Here is a 26,903-nt window from a genome sequence, read left to right as displayed (position 1 = left end):
TGTCACTTCTGACTTGAGTAGCATGAAGTTAGCTTTGGAGAAGTTATTTTATGGAGGTTTCCTTACTGGGGGGTGGGATGTGGATGTTAAGAGTGATTAGCTTATGGTCTGACCTGACCAATGAGGGGGTGACCAATAGGTGTGGAGCTTTGATTTCCCATGTTGGTAATGACCAGGTCTAGGATATTAGAGCCCCTGGTGGGACTATGGATTGGTTGATCCAGGGCATTGGAATTTATGAATTCCAAGAACCGCTGGGCAAAGGTGTTGGTACACGAGTAGTTTTTCTAGTTAATGGCAGAGTAGTTGAAATCGCCCAGTATTAGGATGTTTGGTTGTATCTTAATATTTTCCAGTATGTTTAGAAAGATGTAGTGAGAATCTTGGGGCATGGTGTGGGATCTGTAGCAAGCTACAATTTGGATTGCAGTCTTGCCTAGTGTTAGTTGCACCTGGAGAATTCCAAATGCATTGTGTTGGGCAACTAGCCTGGTGGTGTGAATATCCTTGGTGAATATGGACACTCCTCCACCTTTAGTGTTTAGATCCTGGCTTGGTGGCTGAAAAGTGTGTTAAGAGTTGTAGCCTGGTATTGCAGGGGTGCTCTCTGGAGCCTTGAACCAGGTCTCAGTTACTGCACAGATATCGATGTTCTCCATTTTTAGGAGTGCCTCAAGAAGTGCATTTTGAGCTTTAGACTTCTAGCACTGAGTAGCACTACCTTCAGATTTTGCATGTTTGTACCTGTTACGGTGGTGGTTTTGTCCTTTGAACTTTGCCTAAAAAAGGCACTATAGGGGTGGCAAGAGCCTTAGCCAGTAACCTGAATCCCAGGGGTGACAGGTGCAGACCATCTCTGGCAAAGATGGAGCAGGATTTGTAGTAGTGTTCTAGGCCTTGGCAAAAGAGGCATTTAGCATGCAAGTCCTTGTATGGAATCTGCCTACCACAGTCAAACTTACCCATCTTAGTTGACATCTAACAAATTTGAAACACAGTCAAAGAAACAAGAAAAGATGGTTACCCAATGAGAGCACTCATCTGACAACAATCAAGGGTAGCAACCGTACCAATGACCAAACATGGATCAGTCCAGTGGGAGCACAACCTGTGTTTGGGCTGGTGTCTAGATAGTCTGAGGATCTTGTGCATATGTCTGCCTTTATACCCAGATGCACACAAACTGAGGTTGGATGTATACCCTTGGATAGGTAAAGCTTTGGCACCTCGGCCAGACATCAGTGATGAAAATTGATCTGTTATGTATACTTTAAAAGTGATTTTAGCTAGGACATCTCCTCTTATTAATCTGAAGGTGGTGGAAGGGGTGTAGTCTATGCATACTTAATGTAGCTAGTAAACCAGCTAATGCATGGAGAACCCAGTCTGTGAGTTCTAAGCTCTGTCTGGAGCTGGTTGTATGAAATGGAATTAAATATTTTGCTGACAAACCATTGTTTCAGTAAGTGTGTTTTTCCATGGTATAAAATGGTTTAAATGGTATAAGACAAGCAATAAACTGAGCATGTTGTGTACTTCTTTAAAACTATGCTGTGATCAATGCAATAGCTTATAAGTCTTAAGATGCTTGATGAGTTGAGTACCTACTGTGTTCTCATGGGGAGCTGCATAGCCTGGGGAGTACAGTGACTGGATGAAGAATGAACAGAGCTCCATATGCAGCTGATTTGGGAATGGGGATAAGTGAGGGTGGGGGTTGATCTCTAAAAAACAATCAATGGAAAGTGACAGGTTTATGATGAGAGCAAAGTGCGTAGATACAAAACTGTTTCAGGCTTTAAGGAGTTTAGGATACAGGCTATTTATTTTTGGGCAGCCATATAAAACTATACAGCTTAGCAGTCTGTTAGGGCTTTGAATGAAGATTAGAGGGGCTGCTGAGTCAGTAACTGAGTGGCAGTGTGATGTTATTCCTAATCCTTATAAAAGTCTTCGAAAATTGGCATAACTGTTTGATATGTAAATTGGATCCATAAGTACTTTACTGTTCTTTAGGAGTGTTATAAAGGTGGGTAGGCATAATATCTCAGTGAGTTAATTTTTCTCCAGAAAGTTTTTTTACTTTTTAATGAAAACAGTTGTTTTTTTCTTAAGGGGAGTAGCTCTGACTGTAATTCAGATACGCAGTTTCACTGCAGCGTTTAATATGATTCCTCCATCAACACTGCTGTCTAAAGAGTTATAACTGAAAGTGAAGTGGTCTAAGTAAGCTTGCCATAACAGTAGATGTCCTAGTAGATCACTTTTGCAGTAGCCTAAGCTGTATGGGTTACATTCTGCCAAGGATATGACCACCAACCAGCTTTCAAAGTTTCAGGGCACCTTCCATGCACCCTAACCACTGGCAGGCTCAAGGAGAGCTGCACAAAAGCAAAGGTTAGGATGCCAAAAGCTTCAGAACTTTCTTGCCACTAGATGGAAGGCTAGAACTGTAAAAAAAAAAATGAAAGGAAAAATAATGCATATATGCATATGTAAATATATAAAAATGAGTGCTTTACAGATATACACACACACACATATATCTATTTATATATATATATATATATATATATATATATATATATACATATATATATATATATATATATATATATATATATATATATACATATATATATAGAGCAGCGGAGGTGGTGCTGCAGTAGCGTTGTCGCCTCACAGTAAGACACTGAGACACTGTCCAGTTCGATTCTCAGCTAGAGCGTCTTCTGCATGGAGACATGCATGAATGGGTGTACCTTTGTTGAAGGGTGTGCATTATGGCTGGCAACTCGGCACGTAAAAATCAACTGCCAATCATTAGCAGACCAGGAGTTCCGCTGTGGTGACCCCTAACTGGGAAAAGCCGAAAGACACTATATATATATATATATATATATATATATATATATATATATATATATCTACACACACACACACACACATATATATATATATATATATATATATATATATATAGAGAGAGAGAGAGAGAGCAAGAGAGAGAAAGAAAGATGCACACTCTGGCAATGCACCCAAATTAGAATGAGGGGGTGGAAGGAGGGAACGGCTACTGCAAAAGTGATCTATTGTGACATCTACTATCATGGTAAGTTTCCTTATACAATTGTACTATTTTCAACATTTACATCACTGTTGCAGTAGCCTAAGACATATGGGAACATTACAAATCTTATGATTACATAGGGAGGTGGAATGAATTTAAGAATCCAGGAGCCCCTGGAGAATGGGCCTAGCAAAGCCTGTTCTGGACCTGGAAAAGAAATCCAGTTTGTAATGCTTTATGAAAGTATGCATATTGGACAACGTTACTGCCTCTAGAATACTTTTAGAGTTCACCCTTTCCCAAAAAATCACAGGAGTAGCCAAAGCCCTGGTAGTGTGAGCCCTAGCTCTGACCATAAACTTCTTATTATGGTGAGAACAGCAGAAAGGAATAGCAAAATACAACAATTTAGAAATAGTCTGCTTTGACACTGGTTGTTCTTTCTTCTTACTTTCATAGGAAACAAACAGCCGATCAGCTTTTCTGAAGGGTTTTGTTCTGCCCAAGTAGTATTTGAGCAGTCTGTGGACATCCAGAGTATGTAAGATTCTTTCTTCCTTGTTTTTAGGTTCTGAAAATACAGAGATATTAGTAAACTGGTTCAAGATAAAATCTGTAACTACTTTAGACATAAAAGAATGATTATTTATCAAAGAAACCCTGTTCTTACAGAAAATGAGGTAGGGTCTACTCACTATGAGTTTGTAACTCATGCACTCTTCTTTCAGAAGTCAGAACAAAGGATAACACAATTTTCTAAGTCAAGAACCTCAAATCAGCCTGACAAGCTGATTCAAATAGAAGAAATGTTAGTTTTCAAGTACGTGGTTAAGATCTCAAGAAGCCACTTGCTTTCTATGCAGACACATATGTAAACTCCTTTTCAAAAAACTGCTTGACTTAAGGAAAAAATAAAAGGGGAGGTGGATCTTAGGGCAGACAAGCAGAAATGCCTAAAAGATGAATCTTGAAAGAACAGCAAGAAAGGCCAGAAGACAATAACTCATACAACTATTCTAGAAGCAGAGGGATCGAGCCCTTAAAAGAGCCCTGGTACTTAGTGTGGTACCAACTAGAAAACATTTTTCCACTTGCACATATATAATTTTCTAGAAGCAGTTTTTTAGCTTCCTAAAGTACCATATACATGTCCTCAGAAGTAGTGCCTAAACCTCTGTCATCCAGAGCAGTCAAATGAAGTGTTTTTAGGTTGGGATGTACTGAACAACCCGTCTTGTGTGAGTAAATCCAGTTTGTGGGGAAGTGTGTGACAACTGTTCTTGGCTACTTCCAAAAGAAGGAGAACCACAGTTGCCTAGGCCAAAAGGAAGTCACCAGTAATATCTTTGGAGAGTTCTTCTGGATCTTTATAAGAATCCTGGATATCAGTGGAAAAGCATATAGGTATAATTCTGTCCATTGGAATGAGAAGACACGTGTCTTCCCTGCTTTGCAATGAAGGCTAGAGCAGAATGTATTTAAATGTCTGTTCTGAAAGGAGGCAAACAGATCTGTCCGAGGTGTTCCAAACAGTTGGATCAATTCCTGGAAGACCCGTGGGTGTGCTTTCCATTTGTGAGGGTCTGTGCTGGCTGTGCTCAACTTGTCTGCATAACGGTTTGCTATGACATAATGTATAAGACCTGAAAAGTCAAAATGAGCTGAACTGCATCCTACTAGATGATCATGGCAAAATGCGAAGATGGTAATATCTGGTACCCCTTGTTTATTTATATACCATATCACTGTGGTGTTGTCTGTGAAAACTTGCACAGGTCCTGGGGACCTGAACTGATTTCAGGCTTTAATTACAATGATTACTACCAGTATCTCTTTGACATTTACAGTGGATATAAAAAATGTACACACCCCTGTTAAAATGCCTGTTTTTTGTGATATAAAAATGAAACCAGCATAAATAATTTCAAAACTTTTCTCACCTTTACTGTGACCTATAAGGGTCTATATTACATTGAAACATCGTAACATCGAACACCTTAACGCCGACATGTATTCAACGAAATTCAATTCCGCGATTTGCTGAATAGTTGGGCAAATAAATACTTTCCCTGCAACGCAAAGGAACTAATTCTAACTGAACTAAACCCACCCATGTGAGGGACTGTGCCCCCCACACCCCCCTAACTAAATATACCAACTCCGAGATCGTACTACAGTGGAGAAAAGGGCAACATTGTGTAGTTGGCCAACTACATCTTTGCTCGACAAGTATTCAGCGAATCGCGGAAGTTAATTTTGCTGTCGGCATTGAGGTGTTCGATGTTATGGCATTTCGACGCTGTAATATAAACCCGACCTATAACCTGTACAATTCAATTGAAAAACAAACAAATCTGTTAGGGGGAAAATATGAAAAATAAAAAAATGTACAATAAGCTGGTTGCATAAGTGTGAACACCCTTAATCTAATACATTGCTGAAATATCTTTTGATTTAATTACAGCATTCAGCATTTTAAATCAAAAGGTGCTTCAACAAAGTATTAGTTTAAGAGTGTGCACACTTATGCAGACAGCTTATTGTATGTTTTTTATTTTTTATATTTTTTCTCCAAACAGATTTGTTTTTCATTTGACTTGTACAGGTTATACGTCACATTAAAGGTGGGAAAAGTTTTGAAATGATTTATTGTGGTCTCATTTTTTATATCACAAAAACCTGGCATTTTAACAGGAGTGTGTAAACCTTTTATATTCACTGCATATATTTTTGTCTGTCCTTACTTTTTCCGTAGACCTCGGACGTTCACCTCTTTTGCCATAGCCCCCATCAAAGTCACCAGTTTCTGTTTTGACACACTGAACAGGAAACATAAGAGAGAAAGGGAGACCTGGGTTGACAGAGAGAGAGAGAGAGAGAGAGAGAGAGAACACTGGTTCACCTACCACAAAACCAAACTTCTCCAAAACTCCAGGACTGGAGTCTAAAAAGATAAAGGGTGCTGGTGCTGAGACCAGACTGACCTGAGACACCACTGAATTTTCCTCATACAAAGTCTGATTAAGGGAATCATGGAAATCATAGAGACCGTGAAGCCAAGAATCCTGAGAAATTCCCTGGAAGATTTCAATGATTGGATTGAAAGATCAGGAAAATTTCTTTGTAGAGTTAAACTTTATCCAGAGGAATACAAGCCCTTCCATTGGAAGTATCCACAGTACATCCCACAAAAACTATTTGTGGGAAGGGATGAAAGATAATTTATGTAAGTTCACTCGAAACCCCACATTGAGTAGAAGTTTCTTAACATATGAGGGAATTTAGACAATTGGCAAAAGAGCCTGCAAATATAAGTCAATTGTCCATATGGAAAGATATAAATGCCTGAAGTTTGCAGTAAGCAGTTACTGGAACCAGAAACTTTGTAAATACCCTTGGTGCAGTAGACCAAAGGGTAAGACAGACAACTGATAAAGTAAGCCAGATACTAAAAATCTTAAGAAACATCTGAACTATTTGCAAATTGGTATGTAAAAAAAGCATTCTGTAAGCCCAGCATTACCATGAAACTGAGGGGGTTTGGAGGAATAACATTTTTAACTTTGTGACCTTTTCATAGAGATTGATAAAGGAAAGGTCTGGGATTGGTCTCCAAGTTCCTTCTTTATTGCCTGTAGCCAGCTTGGTGGATATGGGCATCTTGAGACAATGTAACAATTGTCTCATGTTTACTGTCATCCACTTTATCCTTAAAGAAGCAGACACAATATATGAGAGGTATACTTACACAATGACACAGGAGGTGAAACTTTCACATACAGGTGCACATCAGGTTGTCGAAACCACATACACAACACCAACATCACAGAGCACACAACACACACAAATACTCTAACATACACTCAGGCACATAACTGCAATCTTCCTAAACATCAAGGATCGCCAGGACCACTCGTTATCAAAGCTATGGCTCAGCAAGCCCAAAGGCACTCAGGAAAAAACAAAACCTAACACCATACATACTGTCACTGTCAGCAGAGCCCCAAACAATAAGCCCCTAAGGCAAGCATACAACTTCCCAGGACTCTCATCATAGGGGACTACACTGGAAGATATATTGATGCCCCTCTACCCAGGAGGAACAAGGAGCCAGGATCCAAATCAAGCATGCACACACTCAAGTCATTATGCCACAGGCACCAGTATGATTCCATCATAGTCCATGTAGGTGTAAATGACCTGAGATGTAACTCCCTGGACTATATGAAGACAGACATTATGAAGCTTCCAGGCTCTGTGTCTTATGTTGTTATCAGCCTAGAATTAAGCAGCATATTACCATCACTGAGGATGATGTCACAATATGAGGACAAAGTTCTCTGGATGAAATCTTGCAAAAGTTAGTGGAGGTGGAAACTAGAATGGACTTGGGGAAGCCAAGACAGACTGACTAGGAGGACAGTGTAAGACAGAAAAATCTGTGCTTCAGCAGCATTTTGGTCTTTCATTTGTGGTTATCACCTTGGTTGAATGGACTGGGCTTCCCAGACAAAGGTACACAGATAGAGAAAGCTCACAGGTGTGTTAACATCTCGATCTTCATGGACCATACTAGTTAAATTTGCCACACATGGAATTAATGAAAAGACTTTGACTGCATTCTTGGGAAATGGAATTTCTTGGGAAAGATCTGCAATTTAACAGTCGTAAGGTGTTTTGTGATAATTTTTCTGATAATGACTTTTTTGATGAAAAAGCTGACATTCTATTCAGTCATGAAGCTAGTCAAAGAGACAGACTGGAAGTTTTGGCTCCTACATCTTGCTAAACTGAGAGTCTCCCTTCAGGTGGCCAAGTCATATTGTCTTCACCTGAACAGGTTGGAGTGAAGTTACCTGGATTGGTGGTCGGTGCTCCAATTAAGCAAACTAATCACAAAAGCAGTGCTTTGCTACTGAGCTCTCTTCACCCATTCACTACATCTACTGGCATGTCTTCTCACAAGCCATTTCCTCTTTTTAAAAATAGACTTATTGGCCATCAGTGGGCAACAGTAACAGCAGCAGTAACTAGAAATCCATTGAGAAGTGCTTCTTCTACAAGTTCAACCTCTATTTAAAGTTGCGCCTTTTGATCAGACTGGTCAGTGCTACATGACTCCCCCCCACTATTTTTATAATAATTATTGGGGTGCTGGTAACTGACTGGGATGATGAAGCACTTGCTTCTTTGTAGGAGATATTTTAGCAGACACATGGCACCCTGATTTCTTGGATGTATTTATCTGGTTAACAACTTAAATATGTTTCATTAGTCTTGTATTTTTGCTCATTTTCACCCATGTTTTTTGCCAGTGTTGATGAAATGACCGGATTGGCTTTTGTTTTAGTAGTTTTGGGTGTTTTCTCTGTAGGCATTGCTCCACACTGGTGTTCCTATAGTTGAGTAGCATACAAACAATGTGACACCCTGCCACTCTTTGGTTGGGCGACCTTAATGACATGGCAACTACAGTATGTTTTCTATGTTTAAGAGTGCCTCAAGAAGTCTCAGTTACTGCACAGATATCGATGTTCTCCATTTTAGGAGTGCCTCAAGAAGTGCATTTTGAGCTTTAGACTTCTAGCACTGAGTAGCACTACCTTCAGATTTTGCATGTTTGTACCTGTTACGGTGGTGGTTTTGTCCTTTGAACTTTGCCTAAAAAAGGCACTATAGGGGTGGCAAGAGCCTTAGCCAGTAACCTGAATCCCAGGGGTGACAGGTGCAGACCATCTCTGGCAAAGATGGAGCAGGATTTGTAGTAGTGTTCTAGGCCTTGGCAAAAGAGGCATTTAGCATGCAAGTCCTTGTATGGAATCTGCCTACCACAGTCAAACTTACCCATCTTAGTTGACATCTAACAAATTTGAAACACAGTCAAAGAAACAAGAAAAGATGGTTACCCAATGAGAGCACTCATCTGACAACAATCAAGGGTAGCAACTGTACCAATGACCAAACATGGATCAGTCCAGTGGGAGCACAACCTGTGTTTGGGCTGGTGTCTAGATAGTCTGAGGATCTTGTGCATATGTCTGCCTTTATACCCAGATGCACACAAACTGAGGTTGGATGTATACCCTTGGATAGGTAAAGCTTTGGCACCTCGGCCAGACATCAGTGATGAAAATTGATCTGTTATGTATACTTTAAAAGTGATTTTAGCTAGGACATCTCCTCTTATTAATCTGAAGGTGGTGGAAGGGGTGTAGTCTATGCATACTTAATGTAGCTAGTAAACCAGCTAATGCATGGAGAACCCAGTCTGTGAGTTCTAAGCTCTGTCTGGAGCTGGTTGTATGAAATGGAATTAAATATTTTGCTGACAAACCATTGTTTCAGTAAGTGTGTTTTTTTCCATGGTATAAAATGGTTTAAATGGTATAAGACAAGCAATAAACTGAGCATGTTGTGTACTTCTTTAAAACTATGCTGTGATCAATGCAATAGCTTATAAGTCTTAAGATGCTTGATGAGTTGAGTACCTACTGTGTTCTCATGGGGAGCTGCATAGCCTGGGGAGTACAGTGACTGGATGAAGAATGAACAGAGCTCCATATGCAGCTGATTTGGGAATGGGGATAAGTGAGGGTGGGGGTTGATCTCTAAAAAACAATCAATGGAAAGTGACAGGTTTATGATGAGAGCAAAGTGCGTAGATACAAAACTGTTTCAGGCTTTAAGGAGTTTAGGATACAGGCTATTTATTTTTGGGCAGCCATATAAAACTATACAGCTTAGCAGTCTGTTAGGGCTTTGAATGAAGATTAGAGGGGCTGCTGAGTCAGTAACTGAGTGGCAGTGTGATGTTATTCCTAATCCTTATAAAAGTCTTCGAAAATTGGCATAACTGTTTGATATGTAAATTGGATCCATAAGTACTTTACTGTTCTTTAGGAGTGTTATAAAGGTGGGTAGGCATAATATCTCAGTGAGTTAATTTTTCTCCAGAAAGTTTTTTTACTTTTTAATGAAAACAGTTGTTTTTTTCTTAAGGGGAGTAGCTCTGACTGTAATTCAGATACGCAGTTTCACTGCAGCGTTTAATATGATTCCTCCATCAACACTGCTGTCTAAAGAGTTATAACTGAAAGTGAAGTGGTCTAAGTAAGCTTGCCATAACAGTAGATGTCCTAGTAGATCACTTTTGCAGTAGCCTAAGCTGTATGGGTTACATTCTGCCAAGGATATGACCACCAACCAGCTTTCAAAGTTTCAGGGCACCTTCCATGCACCCTAACCACTGGCAGGCTCAAGGAGAGCTGCACAAAAGCAAAGGTTAGGATGCCAAAAGCTTCAGAACTTTCTTGCCACTAGATGGAAGGCTAGAACTGTAAAAAAAAAAATGAAAGGAAAAATAATGCATATATGCATATGTAAATATATAAAAATGAGTGCTTTACAGATATACACACACACACATATATCTATTTATATATATATATATATATATATATATATATATACATATATATATATATATATATATATATATATATATATATATATATATATATACATATATATATAGAGCAGCTGGAGGTGGTGCTGCAGTAGCGTTGTCGCCTCACAGTAAGACACTGAGACACTGTCCAGTTCGATTCTCAGCTAGAGCGTCTTCTGCATGGAGACATGCATGAATGGGTGTACCTTTGTTGAAGGGTGTGCATTATGGCTGGCAACTCGGCACGTAAAAATCAACTGCCAATCATTAGCAGACCAGGAGTTCCGCTGTGGTGACCCCTAACTGGGAAAAGCCGAAAGACACTATATATATATATATATATATATATATATATATATATATATATATATCTATACACACACACACACACACATATATATATATATATATATATATATATATATATAGAGAGAGAGAGAGAGAGCAAGAGAGAGAAAGAAAGATGCACACTCTGGCAATGCACCCAAATTAGAATGAGGGGGTGGAAGGAGGGAACGGCTACTGCAAAAGTGATCTATTGTGACATCTACTATCATGGTAAGTTTCCTTATACAATTGTACTATTTTCAACATTTACATCACTGTTGCAGTAGCCTAAGACATATGGGAACATTACAAATCTTATGATTACATAGGGAGGTGGAATGAATTTAAGAATCCAGGAGCCCCTGGAGAATGGGCCTAGCAAAGCCTGTTCTGGACCTGGAAAAGAAATCCAGTTTGTAATGCTTTATGAAAGTATGCATATTGGACAACGTTACTGCCTCTAGAATACTTTTAGAGTTCACCCTTTCCCAAAAAATCACAGGAGTAGCCAAAGCCCTGGTAGTGTGAGCCCTAGCTCTGACCATAAACTTCTTATTATGGTGAGAACAGCAGAAAGGAATAGCAAAATACAACAATTTAGAAATAGTCTGCTTTGACACTGGTTGTTCTTTCTTCTTACTTTCATAGGAAACAAACAGCCGATCAGCTTTTCTGAAGGGTTTTGTTCTGCCCAAGTAGTATTTGAGCAGTCTGTGGACATCCAGAGTATGTAAGATTCTTTCTTCCTTGTTTTTAGGTTCTGAAAATACAGAGATATTAGTAAACTGGTTCAAGATAAAATCTGTAACTACTTTAGACATAAAAGAATGATTATTTATCAAAGAAACCCTGTTCTTACAGAAAATGAGGTAGGGTCTACTCACTATGAGTTTGTAACTCATGCACTCTTCTTTCAGAAGTCAGAACAAAGGATAACACAATTTTCTAAGTCAAGAACCTCAAATCAGCCTGACAAGCTGATTCAAATAGAAGAAATGTTAGTTTTTCAAGTACGTGGTTAAGATCTCAAGAAGCCACTTGCTTTCTATGCAGACACATATGTAAACTCCTTTTCAAAAAACTGCTTGACTTAAGGAAAAAATAAAAGGGGAGGTGGATCTTAGGGCAGACAAGCAGAAATGCCTAAAAGATGAATCTTGAAAGAACAGCAAGAAAGGCCAGAAGACAATAACTCATACAACTATTCTAGAAGCAGAGGGATCGAGCCCTTAAAAGAGCCCTGGTACTTAGTGTGGTACCAACTAGAAAACATTTTTCCACTTGCACATATATAATTTTCTAGAAGCAGTTTTTTAGCTTCCTAAAGTACCATATACATGTCCTCAGAAGTAGTGCCTAAACCTCTGTCATCCAGAGCAGTCAAATGAAGTGTTTTTAGGTTGGGATGTACTGAACAACCCGTCTTGTGTGAGTAAATCCAGTTTGTGGGGAAGTGTGTGACAACTGTTCTTGGCTACTTCCAAAAGAAGGAGAACCACAGTTGCCTAGGCCAAAAGGAAGTCACCAGTAATATCTTTGGAGAGTTCTTCTGGATCTTTATAAGAATCCTGGATATCAGTGGAAAAGCATATAGGTATAATTCTGTCCATTGGAATGAGAAGACACGTGTCTTCCTGCTTTGCAATGAAGGCTAGAGCAGAATGTATTTAAATGTCTGTTCTGAAAGGAGGCAAACAGATCTGTCCGAGGTGTTCCAAACAGTTGGATCAATTCCTGGAAGACCCGTGGGTGTGCTTTCCATTTGTGAGGGTCTGTGCTGGCTGTGCTCAACTTGTCTGCATAACGGTTTGCTATGACATAATGTATAAGACCTGAAAAGTCAAAATGAGCTGAACTGCATCCTACTAGATGATCATGGCAAAATGCGAAGATGGTAATATCTGGTACCCCTTGTTTATTTATATACCATATCACTGTGGTGTTGTCTGTGAAAACTTGCACAGGTCCTGGGGACCTGAACTGATTTCAGGCTTTAATTACAATGATTACTACCAGTATCTCGTTGACATTTACAGTGGATATAAAAAATGTACACACCCCTGTTAAAATGCCTGTTTTTTGTGATATAAAAATGAAACCAGCATAAATAATTTCAAAACTTTTCTCACCTTTACTGTGACCTATAAGGGTCTACATTATGACGTTGAAACACCGTAACATCGAACACCTTAACGCCAACAAGTATTCAGTGAAATTCACTTCCGCGATTTGCTGAATAGTTGGGCAAATAAATACTTTCCCTGCAACGCAAAGGAACTAATTCTAACTGAACTAAACCCACCCATGTGAGGGACTGTGCCCCCCACACCCCCCTAACTAAATATACCAACTCCGAGATCGTACTACAGTGGAGAAAAGGGCAACATTGTGTAGTTGGCCAACTACATCTTTGCTCGACAAGCATTCAGCGAATCGCGGAAGTTAATTTTGCTGTCGGCATTGAGGTGTTCGATGTTATGGCATTTCGACGCTGTAATATAAACCCGACCTATAACCTGTACAATTCAATTGAAAAACAAACAAATCTGTTAGGGGGAAAATATGAAAAATAAATGTACAATAAGTTGAGTTGCATAGTGTGAACACTTAATCTAATACATTGCTGAAATATCTTTTGATTTAATTACAGCATTCAGCATTTTAAATCAAAAGGTGCTTCAACAAAGTATTAGTTTAAGAGTGTGCACACTTATGCAGACAGCTTATTGTATGTTTTTTATTTTTTATATTTTTTCTCCAAACAGATTTGTTTTTCATTTGACTTGTACAGGTTATACGTCACATTAAAGGTGGGAAAAGTTTTGAAATGATTTATTGTGGTCTCATTTTTTATATCACAAAAACCTGGCATTTTAACAGGAGTGTGTAAACCTTTTATATTCACTGCATATATTTTTGTCTGTCCTTACTTTTTCCGTAGACCTCGGACGTTCACCTCTTTTGCCATAGCCCCCATCAAAGTCACCAGTTTCTGTTTTGACACACTGAACAGGAAACATAAGAGAGAAAGGGAGACCTGGGTTGACAGAGAGAGAGAGAGAGAGAGAGAGAACACTGGTTCACCTACCACAAAACCAAACTTCTCCAAAACTCCAGGACTGGAGTCTAAAAAGATAAAGGGTGCTGGTGCTGAGACCAGACTGACCTGAGACACCACTGAATTTTCCTCATACAAAGTCTGATTAAGGGAATCATGGAAATCATAGAGACTGTGAAGCCAAGAATCCTGAGAAATTCCCTGGAAGATTTCAATGATTGGATTGAAAGATCAGGAAAATTTCTTTGTAGAGTTAAACTTTATCCAGAGGAATACAAGCCCTTCCATTGGAAGTATCCACAGTACATCCCACAAAAACTATTTGTGGGAAGGGATGAAAGATAATTTATGTAAGTTCACTCGAAACCCCACATTGAGTAGAAGTTTCTTAACATATGAGGGAATTTAGACAATTGGCAAAAGAGCCTGCAAATATAAGTCAATTGTCCATATGGAAAGATATAAATGCCTGAAGTTTGCAGTAAGCAGTTACTGGAACCAGAAACTTTGTAAATACCCTTGGTGCAGTAGACCAAAGGGTAAGACAGACAACTGATAAAGTAAGCCAGATACTAAAAATCTTAAGAAACATCTGAACTATTTGCAAATTGGTATGTAAAAAAAGCATTCTGTAAGCCCAGCATTACCATGAAACTGAGGGGGTTTGAAGGAATAACATTTTTAACTTTGTGACCTTTTCATAGAGATTGATAAAGGAAAGGTCTGGGATTGGTCTCCAAGTTCCTTCTTTATTGCCTGTAGCCAGCTTGGTGGATATGGGCATCTTGAGACAATGTAACAATTGTCTCATGTTTACTGTCATCCACTTTATCCTTAAAGAAGCAGACACAATATATGAGAGGTATACTTACACAATGACACAGGAGGTGAAACTTTCACATACAGGTGCACATCAGGTTGTCGAAACCACATACACAACACCAACATCACAGAGCACACAACACACACAAATACTCTAACATACACTCAGGCACATAACTGCAATCTTCCTAAACATCAAGGATCGCCAGGACCACTCGTTATCAAAGCTATGGCTCAGCAAGCCCAAAGGCACTCAGGAAAAAACAAAACCTAACACCATACATACTGTCACTGTCAGCAGAGCCCCAAACAATAAGCCCCTAAGGCAAGCATACAACTTCCCAGGACTCTCATCATAGGGGACTACACTGAAGATATATTGATGCCCCTCTACCCAGGAGGAACAAGGAGCCAGGATCCAAATCAAGCATGCACACACTCAAGTCATTATGCCACAGGCACCAGTATGATTCCATCATAGTCCATGTAGGTGTAAATGACCTGAGATGTAACTCCCTGGACTATATGAAGACAGACATTATGAAGCTTCCAGGCTCTGTGTCTTATGTTGTTATCAGCCTAGAATTAAGCAGCATATTACCATCACTGAGGATGATGTCACAATATGAGGACAAAGTTCTCTGGATGAAATCTTGCAAAAGTTAGTGGAGGTGGAAACTAGAATGGACTTGGGGAAGCCAAGACAGACTGACTAGGAGGACAGTGTAAGACAGAAAAATCTGTGCTTCAGCAGCATTTTGGTCTTTCATTTGTGGTTATCACCTTGGTTGAATGGACTGGGCTTCCCAGACAAAAGTACACAGATAGAGAAAGCTCACAGGTGTGTTAACATCTCGATCTTCATGGACCATACTAGTTAAATTTGCCACACATGGAATTAATGACAAGACTTTGACTGCATTCTTGGGAAATGGAATTTCTTGGGAAAGATCTGCAATTTAACAGTCGTAAGGTGTTTTGTGATAATTTTTCTGATAATGACTTTTTGATGAAAAAGCTGACATTCAATTCAGTCATGAAGCTAGTCAAAGAGACAGACTGGAAGTTTTGGCTCCTACATCTTGCTAAACTGAGAGTCTCCCTTCAGGTGGCCAAGTCATATTGTCTTCACCTGAACAGGTTGGAGTGAAGTTACCTGGATTGGTGGTCGGTGCTCCAATTAAGCAAACTAATCACAAAAGCAGTGCTTTGCTACTGAGCTCTCTTCACCCATTCACTACATCTACTGGCATGTCTTCTCACAAGCCATTTCCTCTTTTAAAATAGACTTATTGGCCATCAGTGGGCAACAGTAACAGCAGCAGTAACTAGAAATCCATTGAGAAGTGCTTCTTCTACAAGTTCAACCTCTATTTAAAGTTGCGCCTTTTGATCAGACTGGTCAGTGCTACATGACTCCCCCCCACTATTTTTATAATAATTATTGGGGTGCTGGTAACTGACTGGGATGATGAAGCACTTGCTTCTTTGTAGGAGATATTTTAGCAGACACATGGCACCCTGATTTCTTGGATGTATTTATCTGGTTAACAACTTAAATATGTTTCATTAGTCCTGTATTTTTGCTCATTTTCACCCATGTTTTTGCCAGTGTTGATGAAATGACCGGATTGGCTTTTGTTTTAGTAGTTTTGGGTGTTTTCTCTGTAGGCATTGCTCCACACTGGTGTTCCTATAGTTGAGTAGCATACAACCAATGTGACACCCTGCCACTCTTTGGTTGGGCGACCTTAATGACATGGCAACTACAGTATGTTTTCTATGTCTTTTTATTTTGCCCTTACAAACAGTACCTGTGGCAACTTTTATATGGTGTTTCTTCATCAGCAGGCTGCATTGTGAGCCCACATATATTTTACTCCTCCTTTTTGGGTGAGTATAATGGGTCTCTCAAATCAGATGCTTCATTTTAATAATTATTTCTGACTTCTGTTAATGCAATTTAGACAGTGACAATGGTAGTGGCAGTTTCTATGTGCATTTTTCTCAGTTTAATCTGGATCAAAGGGCTTTTTATTATAAATAAGCCCATTTGATTAATACCTATACATCCCCTGGTACTTTGACTGCAGACTTGGCTGGGCTGATCAAAGACTAGTGCAAGAAAGAATTATTAATTGGGGGAGGCATCAATTTTTCAAGGGATAAGATGAACTCAAGTTTCAAAAGGCAATTTATATCTTCTCTGAGTAAATTCTTACTGAAAGTTAGTCAATTAGAATGAGAGACTTGTTCATCTGTGTCGATCACTTGCAGTCAGAATACACATGCTTTGCTATGAGTTTTAAAGAATACTCTAAAACTGATAACATTTTTGTAGCTCAGGAATATCTGCATTTATTCCATAATTTTCAAATCCTCTTGATCTCAATTTCAGATCACATCCTTTTGTTTAGTTCTTTGAGGCCAGAGAGATGTTTGAACCAAGTCTTTGGAGAGCTAATCTATTTTTTTTTTTTGAAAAGGAGTTTGTCAGCACAGAACTTGGAAGGGATTTTTGACTTATTTTGTTCTGACGGAGATGGGGATGCACACCCTTTTAATTTGTCATGGGACACAGTAAAGGCCTACATTATCAGTCTGTTAAAGTCCACTGATTTGCAGTTTAAGAAAAAGGTTCAGGTTACTCAAAAGCTGTTACACTCAATTTATTGGAGGCCCACTCTGATCTTCTGGAGGTAAGCAAAGGGTGTCTAACAATGTGAAGATGGATGAGAAACCCCTAGATAATTATCAACATTATAAGATAGACTTTGCAAAGAAAATCTTTAAAGTTAAGTCTCTGGATTTCAACCCATCTAGTCAGAGGCCTTTAGCACTGAAGTTGCACGAGTTTTTTCTAATTGGGTTTGACCCCTCTCTACATTTCTCTAAGTGGACATGGGAGCCAGTGCTGGGAGAAATAATTACTTTTTCCAGGGGCTTTTTTAATATTTTTTATGGATTGTTCTTGCAGTCTTTATACTGAAGGGAATCGGGCTTCCTCCTGTAAAGAGACTTTCAGTAGGTTCCTGCTGAGACTTAACTTACCAAGAATAAACATGGATCAAATGTCAGCCTGCATGCACCCATTCCTAGTCAGAAAACAGAGCTCATTTTTATAAAGGTCGCAAAATGCAAGTGCATCAAAAAGCAGGAGGGAGTTGCAAGTTCTTCCAATGTTTTATTTTTAACCAGTAGATAAGATTATTACATTCAATCACATCCCTTACTCTTGGAATTCTATAGTCTTGAAACCAGGTAAAGACCCCATATTTACTGGTTCTTACTGCCTACTCTATATCTTCATTTATGATGATAAGCTTCCTGCAGTGGTGATGGCTAACAGGATTGCACTTTTGCTCCCTGGTTTTATTTATTTGGTTCAAACTGGGTTACTTCCTGGTAGATAAACATTTAGCAATTTAACTAAAACCTCGTGGATTTTGGAATATGCAGCTTGCCATTGCAAGCATTTGTTGTTGGCCACCCTTGGCACTGAATAGGGCTTCCATAAAGTTAAATGACTTTTCTTTTCAGTGTCTTGGACAATCTAGGTTTACTCCTGCCATCATTGTCTTTATTCAAGCTTTATTTGAAGATTTGTTGGTTAGGGTAAAGATTAGCTTGAGATTATCAAATGTGGTTATGTTGCAAGGGGGCATGAGGCAAGGATGTTCACTTTCCTAAATTTGTTTTATTTATATCTGGAAACCTTAGCTGCATGTCTCAGAGCTGTACTATTACCAGAATATGCCCTCAATAACCATTAGTCATATCCGGCCTTATATGCTAAAAACTTACTTTTGTACACCTAATCCTGAGGTGGAACTACCTAAGGTCTTTGAAGATCTTGATTTTTTGCTCAGATAGACTAAAATCAGCTCCTCAAAAACTGAAACTATAAAGCTTAATAATGAACCATCTCACTTTCTCCTTACTAAAGTTAGGTTTTTATCTGCCCTACATGGTAGATCTTATTTATTTTTATTTAATTTTTTAAGGTTCTTTTGAGGACTCCCTCAAGGCCACTTACTTGGCAATTATGTAGGGAACTCAAGGTTATTTCCAATTTCATACAGGCCTTGCCTTGGACTTTCAACAGAAAGCAATGGTAATTTTAAGTTATTTCATGTACTACAAAGGATTCCTGTAACTCTCTCCCTCCTCCCACCTAAATATCTAAATCAAAGAAGATGCTAACCTATTTTTTATTTGTTGCATCAGAAGCTGAGGTTGTTGTGGGACTTCCTTTCTTTACCTACAGATTTGAGCAGTCTGTCCCTACCATACTTTTATCTTTACTCTAAAGAAGTAATGTTAAAGACAGTCTCTAATCTACTCTCTCCTAATTTTCAGGCCATATGGAAGTTATGTTTTGGATCAGTTAGGTGGCCAAATAAATTTACATAAATCTCTTTTCCATTAAAGAAAGGATTTTTCATGGCACTCATCTTTCAGTTCTTCGGTCTCTTGCTAAAACTGTTAAGTGGGTCTTTAAACATACTGTACTAAATCAGACTGATTTTTTGATATTCTATGCCCAGTTATAATTAATACTTCACAAGAACTTGAAAACATCTGACAGTTGAAGCAGAGGATTAAGGAGTTGTTAATGAACTGTTTCTTGTAGTCCATTGGTCCAGGGTTTGAGTCCCTCAGCATCTATTTTTTAACTCTGTGACTCTGAGCAATGTCACTTAGACAGTGTTCCTGGACTGAGTCTGATAAAAGGCCCATGTTAATCATTGCTCTACTCTAGTAAACAAATACAAATTTAAATAAAAATAAAATAAAAATATGTGGTATTTTGATACACTGTGACCACCTATTTAATGGAGATTCCCCATTATTATAGTCTGTGTTGAGAAAGAGAAGTTTAGTCTAATTGAAGAGGATAAATAAAGGTTTGACCAATTACTGTTGTTAATTATGTAGACCAAGACTGTCAGGACAACCACAGGAAATTGGCCATGCTGGATTCAATGGTGGACAGGAACCAGAGAGAGTACTGTCACTACCAAAGGGGTAAACTCAAAAATATATGGTATTGTTAGGTCCTAGATCCTACTTAAATATTAGATATAAAGTTATACGGGGGAGAGCTGTAGGTATTACACTCCTGGAAGGGTGCAAACATTCAAATTCCAAGATATGCTACCATCTCTCACAAATTCAGATTCTTTGTCTGACAATGTATCTTTTAACTATTTTTATATCCCCATAGGTTAAGTATAACATTCCCAACAGTCACCTCATTTTGTTAGAAGTGTAGCATGGGACAGACTGGAGTCTGGAAGCATATATTCTGGGAATATCCTGGGAAAGCTAGCCTAAAATCAGAAATTCAAAGGATTTGCGATCTACTCTGGCCTGGTAACATCAATATTTCACCCTGTAAATGGATTTGAACACTGTCTATATTGCTCTAAGGGGAACTCTCCCATTTGCATACTATTATGATTCTGTACAAGAAAATTATAATGAGATCTTGGAAGCTGAAGGTGTACATCTGTTACAGCAGATCTGTTTACACTGTTGAAGGATCTCAGGGAACTTAAAACTCAGAGGATTGATAATCCCTTAACAAGTGCCAAGCAGTGTGATAAATGGAATGCTTGGGATAGGGTTTTTTGCTGTTTACATGCTTAGCTACTTACACGTTTAAAATGTTAATACACTAATTATTTTTGTAAAGGCCAATGACAGCTATAAAAGTGAATTATTATATACTTGGCAGGTGACTGTGAATGTCACTTATGAACATTTATAGTGGCTCTTTTTTGTAGTAACTTTCAAATTTGTTGGTTAATCTTTTTTCTTGTTAAGATTGTTAATCTTCTTATTTACAATGTATTTTTCCAACATTTGAACTTGTACAATAAAGTTGGATTGTGGAAAAAAAGAGGAATAATTACAAGCCACCAAATTAAAGCACAGCTAATTTGAGATCTATACCATACAGCAGTCACTGTATGAAACACAGGGAGTCATTTACCCTCTAAAGCTCTCTTTAATAATGGAAGCGAAGTGCAAAATAAAGAAAATTAACATACTGCAAGTTTTCACATGAAATATAGCTACTCTAGAAAGATGTCAGAAACAGCTGAAGTACTTCTTAACAGGACGCATTTGCTTCAGAACTGTACTACAGTATATGTAATTAGAAAAAGACAATACAAACTGTAAGTTACACAGTCAAAAAGGCAATTTTCTAAATCTGATGAAAACCCTACTGTGATCATTTTTAAACACATACATGTTCCAAATTGTTGCATTATGAAAGAAAAATATCTCTGGAAAGAACTGTTGACATTTAGTAACTTTGAGTAGTTAAAAGAGATCGGGGAACCTAAGTAGACAATTAACTGTTCTTTGATCAACATGTTTCCACTGTTGGAAGGAAGTCCTCTATCACTGCATAGCTTATACAAAAGGTATTGTGTCAAGATCCAGGGATGTAACTGTTCCACTGTACTCTGCATTCAGTAGGCTGACTACTGAGTATAATGACTCATTCGGTATGTACCTGTCCAAATACTTGTCACAACTGGCATGACCACAGTGCTTTCTCACTTAAAAAATTTGTTGTGTCTTTCGGCTTTTCCCGGTTAGGGGTCACCACAGCGGAACTCCGGTCCGCTAATGATTGGCAGTAGATTTTTACGTGCCAAGTTCCTGGCCCTGACGCACACCCTTCAACGAAGGTACGCCCATTCACGCATGTCTCCACACAGAAGACGCTCTCGCTGAGAATTGAACAGGACAATGTCTTACTGTGAGGCGACAATGCTACCGCAGCACCACCACTGCAGTTTTCTCACTTAAAAAATTAAGGACCTAAAATCATAAAAACTATGCAGACTGCGACGCCGGACCAAGACTTTGGAACTCAGGCAGACTGACGGCAGGATAACCCAAGTGTGATGACTGCAGCAGGGTAACACGATGAACATCCTTATTCCTCTTTTAAGTAAAATACAGGCTAGTGACAGGCGACCTCTGCCTTGTGCATAAAGCTTCAACAGGCCCTATTCTGTTAGAGCTCATTTGTAATTTCAATGTTATCAGAATAATCCATTAAAGGGACTTCAAGCTCTTTTACAAAACAAACAGAAGATGTTTTATGGACAGGTTTGTATCACAGAAAATACCATTTCTATGGAACCATCTGCATTACCATATAAAGCAAAGTACTTATCTTACTCTATATAAATGTAAGTTGAATGAATGGATGGGTAACTGCAAATTCATCCCTGGATTAGTACCCTTTTCTGTCATGGATAGGGAAACATGTAAATGTTCCAACTGGCCCATGTCTGGGATATATAAGGGCTAAAATCCAGCAAGGGAATGTAAGGCTTCTTAAGATCCTCACAAATCAAAATCAATAGCCTAGTAAGTACCTGTGATCCTATGAACGAATAAACACCTATCCATTTCTTCCATCCTTACAGAGGGATGCATAACAATTCAAAAATTACTAACCACTGCATTACTTGATAATGGCAACCTGAGGGATAGCCATCCTCAGTGAATGTAAACTAAGCTAGGATGTTCTGTGTATGATGAAAAATAAAAAAAAATGCCATCCACACTGTGAAGAAAATGAAATGCTGTCATCAGTGTTAACATGTCTGGCAGGAGACTTGTGTATATTCTCAGATTAACTTGTACTGTATGCCAGCATGTCTACTTGTGAAAATGTAAATACATTTTTAAAATGTTGAGTATCTTCCTGCTTATATAAAATATTTAAAGAATATGCCAGTGTTTTGATACATTTCTAATTCTACATGTTTGTGAGGGAGATTCTAAAATACAAACTGTCTGTAGAGAATCAGCTGAACAGTTATTAGAATATTCCTGGTTGCTAAGTGATTATTTGAACAGCTGATTGACAGGACAAATAACTTTTTAGCTTTCAGCTGTTATTTTTAAAATAAGACAGTTGAGTCTGTTAACCTGGACTATATAAAAGAGACTGCTGAAGTCAGTTGCTGGGCATTTTGTGAAGAGCAGCAGTTAGTTGAGAGCTACATTCAGTTACAGTGCTGTGCAGAAAATACTTGGAAAAAGGATTCCCCAGAACTGTAAGCCTGCCATTGCCTTGCTGTTATGTTTTAGATTAGATCAGGGACAATATTCTCTAGCTAGATTAGGAAAGTTTAGTTATTTAGATAGAGTTTTTCTAAGATGATGGACTTCTATCCTACAGTTTAATTTTATATTTCTGGTGATTGAATTCTGGTATTTATTGAAAGTTTTTGATTTACATTCTTGTAATCATTTTACTTTTTTATTAAATATTTTTCATTGCTTTACATTGTGACTGGATGATCAGTGTGTTCTTTAGAGATTAGAGAGTGTTTATATCTGTTTGATAACTCCCAGGGTCACCTCAAATGCTTGGCTGCTTCTGGTCATAGCTATCATTTATTTTGATATTTAATTTTTAATAACTGATCACCGTTTGAAGGGTGTATAGACTTGTCTGACTCTGGTGGCAGCATTTACCATTTGTATTGGGCAGGGGACACAGCTGGAAATCTATGTCAGACTTCTAAGTGTTTGAGATTTGAATTTGTTTTGAGTGTGAGTGAGTCAGAGGTCTTAAACTAGAACACACTGCTCTGAGGTGTATGATAAGGGATTACATTTGGGTGGACAGCAGTATATAGTCCAATCCCAGGAAAACAGAGCGTGTTCTTGTGCTCTTAAGGGAAATTGTGGAATTTTACTCTTGTGTGCTCTGTGCTCTGGTGTTTTCTATGACGATCCCACTCTGGAGTCAGTGGTGAGGATTGAAGCTCCTTAATTACTAAGCTGGGTTTTAAGTGAGGGAAGTCATATTTATTAGTGGCAGTTCGGTGGGATATTAGCTGGATGTCACACACACCATCACTCACTGTTTATCAAGAAAAATCTTACACCGGGAGACCCAAGGAGAATTGTTCTAAATGTAAAAATTGTAAAGATGCATTATAAATCAATGGCAATTAATATATTATAGAATGAAACCCAGTTTATATTCAGTTCTTGGTCACCTATATGTGTTCATTATACACTCAGCATTACCAACTACAGGAAAAGTTTGGCTTTAAAATCCAAAATCACTTCGGTAACAGCAGTAATCAAAAGTTATGTTCTTATCATTAACAGTACATCTATGCTGTCTGTTTTCTTCCTTCCTCAACAAATGGGTCTCGAATCCGACCTCAGATCTGACATCAGCCACTTCTATAGAGTTTGGCTCTGTAGCCTGAGCTCCTCCCCTTAGCCATGATGCTCCTCTTTGGCCTACATTACCTCATATTGTGTTTGCCCTCAATTTAGTCTATACTCCTGCCCATAACACAATAGTAAGTAACAATACAGTCTAATTATAAATCATATGCCAGTTACACTGCAAGGAAAGGAAGAGAAAGACTGCACTCATCAGAAGGCAAGCAAAATAACACTTCATAGGTTGAACTAGGAGACCAAAAGTAAATCTTCCAAGTAGGCGGAAGGCTGAGAAAGAACAAAAACAGACAGCACAACGCAGTGTTATGGTAAGTACATAACTTTTGTATCTGATGCTGTCTTTTTCACCCATTCATCAAACAGGGTGGTCCTCAAGGAAGGATATTCCACAGCACAGTGTAGCCAAACACTGCCCTATTTCTAGACAAGATGTCTAATTTGTAATGAGCAATAAAGGTATAAGTATTAGACATACCTCTCATTCTCAACTGTACAGATTTTTGCAGAATGTCCAGATTTTGGCTTCATATTTTTGGTCCATTTTTCATAAAATTGTGGTTTTCTGACAAATTTGTGGTAAATCACTAAAGACTGAAGTTCATAAATATTGACAGACATTTGAGTTTCAGACTTCATATCCTTCAGAAAATTCATGTTAATGCAAAATCTGTTATTCTATCAACTTTCTAAGTTAGTAAGAGCAATATTTACAAGTTGTCCCTATTTTTGGGCCTTTGTCCCACTTTTATTTATGGCTTTGCCCATATTTCTTGCTCTAAGAGGTTGACAGGTATGGTATTAGACGATGTGGCAGCTGCTCAAATGTCAGCAATGGAAACTCTGGACCAGAAAATGAAGGATATGGCCACAGGTCTGGTGGAATGAGCCTTTGGAGGTAGTGTCAATCTTTTCTCCCTATAACAAAAGAAATGCAATCAGTCAGCCATTTGGCCAAAGTTACCTTTGAGACCAACTTGCCCAACTTGGCTTTGGAAAAGGAAACAAATAAATGGTCTGATTTTCTGAAAACTTACATTCTGTGGAGGCAGAATCTATGCTGTCTATGAAGAGGTCTAGCATGTATTCTCCTTTGTAGGAAAAAACTGGAAAGAAAACAGGAAGGTTGATGTACTGATTTATAGCTGTTTCTGAAGACACCTTAGGTAGAAAGGAAGAATTGGTATGTAGGAACACTCTGTCCTTGTGAGAGATCAGATATGTGACTTGGCAGAGAGAGGCATACTTTGCTGGCCAATGTGATCACAACCAGGAAAAACAGTTTTCCAAGACAAAACTTTCAATTCCACATCGGCAGCTGGTTCAAAGGGGGGGGGGGGGGGTGCTGAGTCAGAGCTTGAAGAACTATTGTTAAATCCCATGGAAGAGTAGGATCCTTAACAAGGGGTCTCAGTAAGAAGGTTCTTTTGAGAAAGGCTTTACATAATTTAGATTATGCCAGGAATGAATAGTTCACTCCCAAGTGAAAATATGAGAGGGCTGGAAGTCAGAACTTTATAATAAAATAACTAGCTCTGCTAGTGAATACAGAAGCAAGAAAGTCTAAGATAGCTGGAATAGGTGCTGAAAAAGGATCTAAGTGTCTCTGGAAAGCCCAAAGGGAGAATCTTTTCCATTCGCTCTTATACACATTCCTAGTATAATCCTTCTAACAGGATATGAGGATGTATCAAACTGGGGAAGAAAGCCAGGATTATTTAGCCATCATTGGAAATGGAGAAACTATGCAGTTAATTTGAGGGTCTGAATGTCTGAATAAGTTATCCCCTGACGAATGAGACAGGAGATCTGGGGAAGTATCCAACACCCAATGGGAGGGTGTACTAGATAAAGCCACAAGAAAGGAAACCTTACTTATCAATGAAAGAATGGGACAATAAGGAGTACTTTGTTCTTCTGGTGAGATGCCTTCTGAAGAAATCTGAGAATTAGAGGAGTAGGAGGAAATGTGTAAAGGAGCCCAGGGATCCAATAATGAATTATAGAGTCTCTCAGTAACCCCCCCCCCCCCCGCTGGGAGATCAGGGCAAAGTACCTGCTGCACTTGGAGTCAAGAGGAGAAGTGAAGAGCTCAAGCATGGTTGGCACCATTCACAAAAATCATTTCTGTCACCACAGGGTTGCAATACCACTCATGAGACACTAAGATAGACCTGCTCAGTTTGTCTGCTGGCATGTTAGACTTCCCCAGGATATGCATTGCCAAAAGGAAGCAGCCAGAAGAAATTTCCTGTTTCCATACTCTCAAAGACTCCCGACATAAATGATAGGATCAGGTTCTCCCCTGCATGTTGATGCAACAGACTGCCGACATATTGTCTGTCTGAATAGCAATCATTCCTGTTGGGAAAGCATCTTGAAATGTCTGCAGTGCTAACAGGACTGATCTCATTTCCAGGACACTGATCTGAAGATTGACATCTAAATGAGACCAAGTGCCTTGGCCTGTCCTTTCCAAATAATGAGACCCCCACCCTAGTTGGCAAGCATCCATAGTCACTTCAGGTGCTGGAAGAATAAAAGGGCAGCCCTGAGAAACTTATTTGCAATGATCCACAAGGCTATGTGTTCCCTGCAAATCGTTGAAATCTGTATCGGTGAGGACAGGGGTGTCATCCTATTGGCCACTGCTCTGCAAGCATCCACTGCAGTACCCTCATGTAATACCTTGACAGAGGTATTAGAGTTACGGAAGCTGCCATAAATCCAAGGAGTTGCAATACCAGCCTTGCAGGCGGAGAGGGAAGAGAGAGGATGTGGGATGCTTGACTCTGTAAAGTTATTAATCTTGTCTGTGGTATGTTTGCAATCCATACCACCACATTGAGACAAGCACCAATGAACTTCAGGACTAGAGTGGGGAGAGCTGAGACTTGACATTGTTCACTGTGATGCCTAGCTGAAGACATAGTTGG

General features: G+C 38.9%; 1 protein-coding gene across 1 annotated transcript in view; it reads right to left on the bottom strand.

The window, feature by feature from the left end:
* ATAT1 (alpha tubulin acetyltransferase 1) overlaps positions 1 to 26,903 on the bottom strand; it is a 920,612-nt gene that overhangs the window by 739,700 nt on the left and 154,009 nt on the right. The window lies entirely within an intron of this gene.

This window comes from Protopterus annectens, chromosome 9.part0, assembly GCF_019279795.1.
Source record: "Protopterus annectens isolate FY-2018-M chromosome 9.part0, PAN1.0, whole genome shotgun sequence".
In the NCBI taxonomy this organism is placed as follows: Eukaryota; Metazoa; Chordata; order Ceratodontiformes; family Protopteridae; genus Protopterus; species Protopterus annectens.
Note: the sequence above shows the minus strand (reverse complement) of the source record. Positions and strands in the feature narration are given on the sequence as shown.